Below are 11,983 nucleotides of genomic sequence, written 5' to 3' on the forward strand. Positions count from 1 at the left end.
ACAAATTATGAATTTAATAAATGTTAATAATTCAGAAAAATGTTCGCAAATTCTAAAAATGTTCACTATTTAAGACAATGTTCATGAATTTAAAAATGTTCATGTATTTGTAAAATGTTCATGATTACAAAAGATGTTCATGAATTTGAAACATGTTCAAAAATATAAAGTAAAAAATAAAAAATGAAATATGGAAAATGAAAAAAGAAAAGGAAAAGGAAACGGATAAACATAAAAGAAAAAGGGAAAAAAGAAAAAGAAAAAGTTAAGTGAAGGAAAAAAATTGAAAGAAAAATAAACGAAATTGGCCCGGCCCATACGAACACCCAGCGCATTGAGGGGGGTATGCGCCAGGTCGCTTGCGGGCAAAACCTCCGCGCCAAATGGGAGTCGCCGACACCGACACTCGTAAAAAAACTATGGAGAGGGAGTGGACAAGAAATTGTCCAGATCCAACGTCACTTGCCCAACTGCTCTACTCTCTTGGCCACTTTTTTTTTATAAAGAACACTTTTATTTGCTTTCTAGTAGTAAAGAGTGGATGTATTATCTAGGAATAGAGATACAGTCAGAACTCATGGCAACAACAATTTTCAGAGGGAAATTATTAAGCCACTCTACCGTGTTCGCCTCCTCTCTATCTTACCTAGCTTTGCTAAGCCATGATTCACTGTCAGCGATACAAAAAAGGGGGCTCTCTCTCGGGACACTTGATGGGCGCTTTGCTGGGCAGAGACGACTGCTCAGGTTGACACCAATCTCCCTAACGAGTATGCGGTGCCTGGGGGTGCTGTTTGATGAAAAGGGTCACCTCGATGGACGGGCTGTGTGAAGGCTTCAGGTTGCGGTGGATGCGTGAACCGCCCCACGGTTCACGCATGGTCGCCAGGTAGCCTGAGCAGTGGCGGAGCTTGGAATAAAAAGTTGGGCGAGCCAACTCAAAAGAGAGCACAAATATCAAGTTTGCAACTACCCAAGTTCCTTAGTTTCCGAGTTTTTCGTTGTTGCATTTTTGTAAGGTCTTTGGCCTGCATGAGCATCACATTTGGTTCGGTCATTGCTCGGAGCATGCCTCTTTTTTGTTTTTCGCATGTGAACATGTTGGTTGTTTACTTATATATATATACACTATGTTGGTAATCCCAACAGATGACTGGTGATTTCGCTCTCCAGAAAAAAGGAGAGGGATCGTCCCTGTGATTTTAGAATGTAAAAAACAGTTGAGCGAAAACAGGCTATGAAATAGCAAACTCAGAACTTTGGGAAATAAATAAGATCACATATGTTCAGACTCGCAATTACAAGCAACTGAAGATTCTGTGCTTGATGGCACGTTGCCTAGGATGCTGGTTGGTCATTGCCCACCATGACGCTACTCATGACTGCCTGCTGGACCTCTGCGGTCTGGCATGTGCTCGTACGGAGAGTCACAAGTCACAACCAACTCCTAGATGTTCAACACGGATCTGCACGAGATATCATGGGCGTTGGGCGGCAGCTGCTCCCTGATGTGTGCCTAGGCCACCCGCTAGAAGCAGTCGCATCTCATTCCGAGTGGAGGAAGACACCGGCCACGAGCCCACGACTACTAGGTACTGCGCCTCCTTGTACACTACCGGATAGCTTTGGATCGATTGTGAAGGGGGTGACTTCCTCGCAAAAAAAAGAAGTAATAGCACCTCAGTTACCCTAACTTGCACCCAATGTGATGATCTAATCCTAAAGTTGTAAAACTATACTAACTCATACCCCAACTTGCACCCAATGTGATGTTTTAGTCCCAGGCCAATCAGAGCTCGCCATTTGGCTGCCAAGTGGCTGGGCCGGTCAGCGCCTGTAGTTTTGCACAAAACCCCCTGCCGTTTCCCTTATTCAACCCGCACTTACCCTCACCTGAATTAAATCTGTCGGATACGAGTTCACGTCCGTTCGCTGAGGGAGAGGTTGGTCGCTGTCGGGGCGACAGAGCTCACGTCCTGGCGAGGTGATGGTGACGTCACTGACCGAGGCGTCGTCGCCGCCGTTCGCCGGCGGCGTGGAGATGCCGGCATATGCTCATCTCGTCCGGCCGTTGGGTGCATTCCCTCCTGATTACTGTGAGCTCGGCCCCACGTCTCTGCTTTCTTTTCCTCCCTCCCTCTCCTCTCCTCTGCTTTGCTCCTCTGAGCTCGTCGCCCCGCCGTTTGCAGCTCGAATCGCGTCCATTTATGCTCGAAGCGGGGTCGTCTAGTTGTGTTTATAGAGTAGGGTCATCTATGGCGAAGTGGAGCTAGGTTTTCGGCCGATGAAATTAGGTTTGGGTTCGACACGATAGCTAGGGTTTATGGGGGACAAATTAGATGTTAATGCCTTTGTAGTTGCCTTTTTGTTCTGCTTTAGCCTGTACTCTACTCAAGCATCTGTTCGTGTTGTGAAATTTAACTAGTTTTTGCTGTTGAACATGTTCAGTTACTGTAGTTAACTGAATATGTTCAGTTACTGTAGTTAACTGAATATTTGCAGTTACTGTAGTTATCAGAATTTTGTCAAGTACTGTAGTTATCAGAATTTTTTTTAGCTTACTGTATTTAACTGAAAGGTTCAGTTAACTGAACCTTAAGCTATTGTTCAAGTATGTTAAATCTTTGGTTATTCAGTGAACTGAATATTTGTTTTTTAGCTCATGCATCTTTGTTTTGAATATAGTGTGTGATGCAGCAAATGGAGAAAATGTGGACAATCCATTTTTTACACTGGAACTTGAGCATGGTGCCTGGAGTACCGGAATCCTTCTGTTGAGGTGCTAGACTTTGTTGACTCTAGCACTTTCTCTTATTCATTTCTTGAACAACACTTGGTTTGGTTGGGATATCCTTTGAGTGAGCACATCATTTACTTTAGCAAACCAAATAAACCAATCTCAGATGGTTTGATCAGAATTAGGAGTGATGAGGATGTGCAGCATATGATAAGAGCTAGTGCTGAGCATAAGATGCTTGTAGTCATGGTTGACCATATAGATTTCATCAGCAACTTCAGGTCTGACTTGGTGTGCACATTGGCCCTATCTTTCATAACATCAACAACAAGTTCTGCAACAGCAAATGCATCCCCTTCCCATAGCCTAGTTTCAGTCTTTGTAGAAGATCCTTTGTCAGAGATTGCAGCAAATGGAACAGGCCCAGAGATTTTGCTTATTGATGGTGCTGAGCAGAACTTGCTAACTGAAGATCCCTTGTTAGAGATTGCACCAATTGGAACAGACCCACAGAGTTTGCTTATTGAGGGTGCTGAGCACAACATGCTAACTGAAGATGGAGAAATAGTTATTGAAGATGTAGTTGTTTCAGATTCTGATTTCAGTGACAATGACTATGACATAGATGATGGTGATGATGATCTTTATGATGACAACATTGAATTTGATGTTGATGAAGAAGCTGATCAGGATAAGGATGATGTGGAGCCTGAATACTTGCTTGAGGATGAAGATCTCAACCTATCAACTGAGCAAGCAGATGAACTTAGGTACAAGTTTAAAGCTTTCAATGCAAAGGTGGACATGATTTCCCCTGTGTTTAAAGTAGGGATGGTATTTGCTGATGTGGTTGAGCTAAGACATGCACTGACTGCATATTCAGTTAGAAACAAAGTGCAGATCAAGAAGATAAAGAATGATAAGAGGAGACTTGAAGCAGTTTGTGAAGATGGTTGCCCATGGTATCTGTATGCTGGCAATGACAATAGGACAGGGGGTTTTGTCATCAAAACTTACTATGGAGAACATGTGTGTCAGAAGAAATGGAAGATAAGGTCACTGACAGCAAAATTCCTGTGCAAGTATTTCATAAATGAGTTCAGAGATGACCAGAAGATGTCACTAGGTACATTTTCAAGAAAAATCACCAATGAATTTCATGTCACCCCTAACAGATGGAAGCTAGATAGGGCAAGAACTGCAGCACTTAAGGAGATCCATGGTGATGAAGTAGAGCAGTTCAGTAGGCTTAGGGACTATGGTCATGAATTGAGGAATACCAACCCTGGATCTACATTTCTTCTGTCAACTGAGGTTGTTAGAGACAAAGACTTCCCACAGGGCAGGAAATGTCTGAAAACTCTATATTGGTCTTATGATGCATGCAAAAGAGGTTGGCTCAAGGGATGCAGGCCTATTATTTTCATTGATGGCTGTCACATGAAAAATAGGTTTAAAGGAGTGTTGCTTAGTGCAGTGGGTATTGATCCTAATGACTGCATTTTCCCCATTGCAATGGGTTGGGTAGAAGTAGAGTGCACTAGTTCTTGGGAGTGGTTTCTCACTACATTGAGAGATGACCTTAACATCACAAATACTGCTCCTTTCACTATTATGAGTGACAAGCAGAAATGTTTGATCAATGCTGCGCAAAAAATCTGGCCAGATGCTGAGCATAGGTTTTGTGTTAGGCATATTTATCAGAATTTCAATGAGAAGCACAAAGGAGAGCAACTGAAGCAAGATCTGTGGGCCATTGCAAGATCACCAAATAGGGTTAAGTGGAGCCAAAACTGTGAGAAAATGGATGCACACAGTGCAACTACTTTCCACTGGACTGAAAGACTTGATCCAAAGACATGGTGTAAATCATTTTTTAGTGTCTTTCCCGAGTGTGATATTCTGCTGAACAATAACTCTGAAGTATTTAACAGCTACATTCTGGAGAGCAGAGAGATGCCAGTGTTGATGCTGGAATACATCTTTTACAAGATCATGCAAAGGCTAGTGAGTAAACAGACAGAGGCCATAGAGAAATGGGCAGGGCAGAGAATATGCCCAAAGATCAAGAAGAAACTAGACAAGAACACTGAATTTGCTGCTAATTGCCATGTCTCTGAAGCCGGCCAACAATTGTTCAGAGTTCAGTCTGGTAACTCTAGTTATACAGTTGACTTGTGCTTGCACACTTGTGATTGCAGGAGATGGCAGCTCTCTGGAGTACCATGTGGCCATAGTATAGCATGCTGCAGGGAGGAGAGAATTGACCCAGAGACAATGGTTCATGACTGCTACAGTGTGGAGAATTATCTGAAAGCATATGGATACACTCTGGTTCCACTTAGAGATCCAAAACATTGGGAGAAACAGAATGGAGATAAAGTATATCCACCAGTTTTCACTAAACAGTTGGGAAGGCCAAAGAAAAACAGGAAGAAAACACCAGAAGAGAAGAGAAGCAGGAATGGTGTTAGATATCTGAACAAAAAAGGTGTGACAATGCACTGCTCAATTTGTGGCAGAGCTGACCACAACAGGAAAGGGCACTACAGGTGGCAGGAAGCACTAATTGCAGAAAGAGTAGAGCTTGTTGATGATAACTATGATGATCCAACATTTCTTCAGGTATGCTTCTGTTGCATCTCATTTTGCACAGTTGGCTCTAATGCATAAACTCCCTGAAATGAGCTTATCTGAACATCTTTCTTTTCAGAACATCTTTCCAAACAGGCCAGATCCTAGGTTGGATCCTACTGAGTCACCAACTAGTATGGTTTTTAACATGGCCAGCAGGGACAGAGCAAGAAGACCTCCTCAAAGGGTCCATGGCCCACTGCCTGAGCTCTCTTCATTTGTTGCTGCAACAAATTCAGTTAAGCAAACTGCATACAAATACAAATTCAGTTAAGTTAAGTTTACTGAATACAAATACAAGTTCAGTTAAAATGAGTGTACTGAATACAAATTCAGTTATACTTACTGAATACAAATTTGCTAAATTAAGCTAAGCTTACTGAATAGAAATTCAGTCATACTTACTAAATACAAATTAGCTTAATTTAGCCACTAACTAATATTAGCCAGTAACTAGATTAGCTTGTTTTTATTTTTCTGCCTAAAATTAGCCCACAATAATGGGCTACCTCTGCCTACCTACCAGATTTACCTCTGCCTACCTACCACCCACCCCTCTTACTCCTATATAAAGCACACCCAATGGCACAAACACCAGTCAAAGCCAAATCCCTCACTTCTCCTCCTTCTCCTTCCCCCAGCCGCCAGAGAGAACACTAGGAGGACATGGATCCTGGAGAGGTAGTAGATGCAGAAGAGGTACCCAGTGGAGCTAGGCGTAGAGAGGCAAGAAGGTTGCAAAGAAGGCAGCTGGCAGAGAGGATCCTTGCAGCACGCAACCGCAAGGATGTACAGCAGTTCCTGGAGGCATTCCCACCTGGATCAAATCCCAGTGATGATGATATCATCTACTAGGCAAGGAGGAGGGCTAATCTCCATCCTTTTCAGGTGACTAGGATGAGGTGGAGTAGGATCCTCTACCCAGATGAATGAGCTCTTATGTTTGTGAGTGAGTGTTTCAGGTCACTGCATGTCAATGCAAGTCTATCTATGTATGAGTGAGTGTTTTATCTATGTTTGTGAGTGAGTGAGGTTTATATATGTATGAGTCAGAGTTTTATCTATATATGAGTCAGTGTTCTATCTATGTATGTGTCAGTTAACTCTTACTGCAATGTACTAAATCTATACTACTTATTCTCTGTTTAGTTCCAATTCTGCACATTTGTGCTAGAGTTCAGTTAACCTCATGTTAACTGAAACAAATACATTTAACTAACTTGTCTTCAGATAAAGACCTGTTAACTGAAACAAATACAGTTCACTGTATAGTTAATTGATACAGTTAACTAGAATTCAGTTAGACTCATAATCCATGTTAACTAGAATTGAGCATACTGGAGATGCAAACAAAGAGGGACAAATTGAGTTAACTAAACTTGCATGTAACTGAATCTTCATTGAACTGGTCATTCAGTTTACTGAATCTTCAGTAACACCTTGCAAATTCAGTCAGTCATACAAATTCAGTTAACTAAAAGCAAATTCAGTCTAATAACACCTTGCAATAACACAACTTGGGGCAGTCATACAAATTTAGTTAACTAGAAGCAAATTCAGTCTAATACAACTTGCAACAACATAACTTGGGCAGTCATACAAATTCAGTGCCTTACAGGATACTGGCATACAAATCAACCAAGTTCACTAAAAGAGTGCAAACAATTAATAGCTGCTACTTAAGGCAGCATTACATAAACAATGAATTACTCAAATTCATCTAAGATTTCCTTCACCCTCCTTATCTTGCTCTTGGTCTCCTCCTTGTGCCTGAACAAATCACCAATCATGTACTATAGTTTCTTCTTCTCCTTCTTCAGGTCATCCCTCTGTGACACAACTTTGTCCAACTCTTCCTTCATGTTGTCCATCTGTTCCTTCATGCTGTCCATCTGTTGCTTCATCTCATCCCTCTCTTTCTCTGCCTTAGCCCTCACAAACTTATGAATGCTAGTGCTAGATTTATCAGACAGCTTCTTCTTCTCAAGCTCTTGCTTTAGGTCAGAAACAACAAGTCCTGCATTTCCCAACTCAGTAATTGCCTGCTCCTTGTCAGCCACCATCCTAGCAAAATCCAGTTTAAAAAACCTCAATTCTTTGTCCATCTTTTCTTTCTCTCTCACAACCCTAAGATTTTCTTCAGCAAGATGTAAGTTCTCACTGATCCTTAGCTTGTTCTCATCATCATACATGCCCCAAACCCTGGCTAAACTCATCTTCAGAGTGGCAGGCCATTCAGGGTCAATCCACTCCACAAACTTGCATTTAGGTATTTCCTAACAGATAAGATAGAATTCAGTTAGTTCATTTGAATTCAGTTAAGTTCAGTTAACTGAATTTAAATTCAGATAAGTTCAGCTATTTCATTCTAATTCAGTTAAGTTCTGTTATTTCATTTAAATTCAGTTCAGTTTAGTTAGTTCATTTGAATTCAGTTAAGTTCACTAACAAGATGTTGTTAACTCAAAGATTCAATTAAGTTCAGAAACTAGATGCTCTTAACTGAAAATGCACTCCTCCACATTTACATGGCACACTCTTATACAGATCACATTGCAAGTTTGGTAGATCTACTAACCTTTTGTGCACAAGCAAGATACCTCCTTCCACTGTCAACTGATTCAAAGCACACAAACTTCTCACACACACACTGGTGTTCACATCTAGCTTCAAGATCTGGAGCAAGGCCTGTCCACTCAGAGCAGAAAATGGTGGCAGGAGCAGGAGCCTACAACATTGTTTACAACATATTCTTGTCAGCAAATAGGCAGGCACCATCTAGGCTGAAATTTTTCTACTCAAGAACATACACCCCTTCCCCATTTTTGCTCAATCCCTAACTGCCAGAGACATAGCCAAGACTAACCTCACTTGTCACAGAGTAGCCGTCAGACGAGCTAGATCCTTCACTCCAAGATACCATTGGGGCGACCTGGACGGCGGCGGTGAGCTGTATGGCGGCGCGACATGGATAAGCTGATGCTGGAGCCGAGGGGGCAAGGGGGCAGATGGGGAACGAGTGGACCAGCGAGCGGACGTGAAGTGGATTCCTCCGACAGATTTAATTCAGGTGGGGGTAAGTGCGGGTTGAATAAGGGAAACGGCAAGGGGTTTTGTGCAAAACTACAGGCGCTGACCGGCCCAGCCACTTGGTAGCCAAATGGCGAGCTCTGATTGGCTTGGGACTAAAACATCACATTGGGTGCAAGTTGGGGTATGAGTTAGTATAGTTTTGCAACTTTGGGACTAGATCATCACATTGGGTGCAAGTTAGGGTACCTGGGGTGCTATTACCTCCAAAAAAAAGGAGGTGACTGACTATAAAGCATATGTATTAAGAAGTTGGGCAAAATACTGGACGGGCCATGGCCCATGTCTGAACGAATCTCCACCCCTAAGCCCGAGGGTCCTCGTGATAGCCACTCTGAGTGCAGGATAGGTCCATCCTGGGGTGCGACATGCGCGGGTACAATGATGACTTCATGACACGTCTTGGCCGCTGACGATGGGCAGCATATAAACAGTCAGGAGGACCTATAGTCGTCTTCTACATTATATATCTGCCATCTTTGTTTACCCTAGAGCCATGTGTTGAATAATTAGGCATTTTCCCATTTAGTTTAATCCGGAAAAATAATGAATAAAACATGAATAGCAATATATTTATGAAACTAGAAACTAGCAACAATTCATTGAGACCAGTCATGCAATCAAATTCATAAGCAAAATGCATCATATCCATGTCAATTGCTATTAGCAATAAACCAAATGCTAGCCCTAACAGTGAGGATAAGATGGCATACGGCGCAGTAGCAGAAGGTGCAGATGTCCCGATCGTCATGTCGCTGAAGAGGTCCTTGACGTCAGGGAAGAAGTCGTCGTTGGGGAACTTGTCGTCAGTGATGTCGCCGTTCGCAGCCACGATGAACAAGACTCCAGCATTCGCGTAAGGACGCTTCCCAAAAACCTGATCGCCCCTCTCCCGTACCGTATCACAAAAGGCGGGGTTTCGGAGGCCTGTTGTCTCACTCTCTGGTGCACGCCAGGAAGCGAGATGGGAAAGAGGTAGGCGGTGTAATGCTCTGGAACAATGCGAAGAGTTGTGTCTCGTTGGGAAGAGGAGCGACCTCTTATAGAAGTAACGAGATGAAACTGAAATGGACGCACTAATTCTCACTAAGGAGAGGAGAAACAGACGCACTAAAAATCCTATTAAGTGGTCAGTTTCGTCTTCCATTAGTAGGCAAATCGTTTCAAGTTCTTGCATGACAAAATATGCTAGCATGCACGGTATGAAGAAACCAATGTACTAATGAAGAAATGAAACCTAAACCAAAATATTGATGCCATCAATGAGGAGATGAATGTCACCATTCACCACCATTCGGTTTCATTTTCCATTAGCGCAAATATTTTAGCTTCTTTCTTGTCATGCATGAACGTGCCACATGGGCCTATGGGATTTTCCTAGAAATTATTGGATATAAAAGATGGTCTTAATCTCAATAATTCTAACAATCCCCCACCAGATCCCAGAGGCACATCAAGTTTGCATAAGGTTCTGAAACATTGTTTATATACCGGTATTTCGATGGAGACTATTAAGTTGGAACTTCCACCTAGAACTCCACGCTACACTCGTTCACAACTTGAACAGTGGACTGTGCCTTGAACTACGAGTTTTGTGCAAACAAGTTTCACGTAAAATACTTGACTGATACTAGACCGCTGAAAAACTTTCCCGCGGGTAGGAGCATATACGTCATACTCCGAGGCCTCTTCATGAGTTTATTAGAGAGCACCCAACTCTCACAGACTGCGACGTTTAACAGCCTAACTCATATAGGTGTGTTCTTTCAAGATGTTCTGTAGGACAACATCTTTGGCTACCCAAGCCATTCAGAACACATTAAGATAAATATCAGCCTGCCATACAGATAAGGAGAGAACTGCATCATAATGGAGTAGATCTTTATAAAATAAATATTCTCCTCTCAGTTATCCAAAAGCTTGTCTCGCCAATTCTAATTCATGGGATCTCCGATCACAAAGAATGGGTTGCCACCATGAACAACTTATATAGTGGGTCTCAATCCCATCTCCTTCGATGCATTGTCTGTCACATTTCGTGATAAACCCTTTGTGAAGGGGTCTGCCAGATTCTTCGATGTGTTTATATAGTCTAATGCTATAACTCCAGAGTTTCTCATGAACCTGACAGATTTGAGTCTCCTTCTCACATGTCTTGATGACTTCTTATTATCTTTAGAACTATTTACCTTGACGATCATAGCTTGATTATCACAGTTCATTAGAATAGCTGGTATTGGTTTTTCAGCCACTGGCAAGTCCATCAAAAGTTCTCGAAGCCATTCTGCTTCAACTGTTGCTGTGTCTAACGCTGTGAGTTCTGCTTCCATTGTTGACCTTGTTAAGATGGTATGCTTGCAAGACTTCCAGGAAACAGCTGCACCACCAAGTGTAAACACATAACCACTTGTGGCTTTAAGCTCATCAGCATCAGATATCCAATTCGCATCACTATAACCTTCAAGTACTCTTGGATACCCGGTATAGTGAAGTCCATAACTCGCAGTACCTCTTAGATAGTGCATTATTCTCTCAAGTGCATGTCAATGAACATCTCCCGGGTTTGAAACGAACCGGCTTAGTGTACTCATAGAAAACGAGATGTCAGCCTCGTAGCACTAGCTAAATACATAAGCGAGCCAATGATTTGAGAATATCTCAATTGATCCTTTGTTTCTCCTTCGTTCTTCCGAATCAAAACACTCGGATCATAAGGTGTCGGAGAAGGTTTGCAATCTGAATATCCAAAGCGATCCAGAATCTTCTCTACATAGTGAGACTGCAAGAGAGTGATCCCACCATCACCACCTCTTAAAAGCTTGATGTTCAAGATAACATCAGCTACTCCAAGGTCTTTCATCTCAAAGTTTTGATTCAGAAAATCTTTCACTTCCTGAATAACCTTGAGATTTGTTCCAAATATAAGTATGCCATCAACATACAAACATAATATAACTCCCTCACCCCACCATGGTGATAGTACACACACTTGTCGGCTTTATTTGCAACAAAGCCCATAGATGTCAAAGTTCTTTCGAACTTCTCATGCCATTGCTTAGGTGCTTGTCTCAAACCATACAAAGATTTCAACAATTTACACACTTTTCCTTCATGACCATCTACTACAAAACCATCGGGTTGTTCCATGTAAATTTCCTCCTCCAACTCTTCATTTAGGAAAGCTGTCTTAACGTCCATTTGATGAGCGAGTAGATTGTGTGAGGTGGCCAATGAGAGTAGTACTCGAATGGTGGTCAATCTGGCCACAGGCGCATAAGTATCAAAGAAATCTTCACCTTCTTTTTGGGTATAGCCCTTGGCAACAAGTCATGCCTTGTACTTTTCAATTGTACCATCGGGCCTAAGCTTTTTCTTAAACACCCACTTACACCCTACAGGTTTACACCCATAAGGACGATCAGTGATCTCCCATGTCCCATTAGCCATGATAGAATCAATCTCACTACGCACAGCTTCTTTCCAGTAGTCAACATCAGAAGATGCATAAGCTTCTGAAATAGA

Source organism: Triticum urartu, chromosome 1 (genome assembly GCF_003073215.2).
Source record: "Triticum urartu cultivar G1812 chromosome 1, Tu2.1, whole genome shotgun sequence".
In the NCBI taxonomy this organism is placed as follows: Eukaryota; Viridiplantae; Streptophyta; class Magnoliopsida; order Poales; family Poaceae; genus Triticum; species Triticum urartu.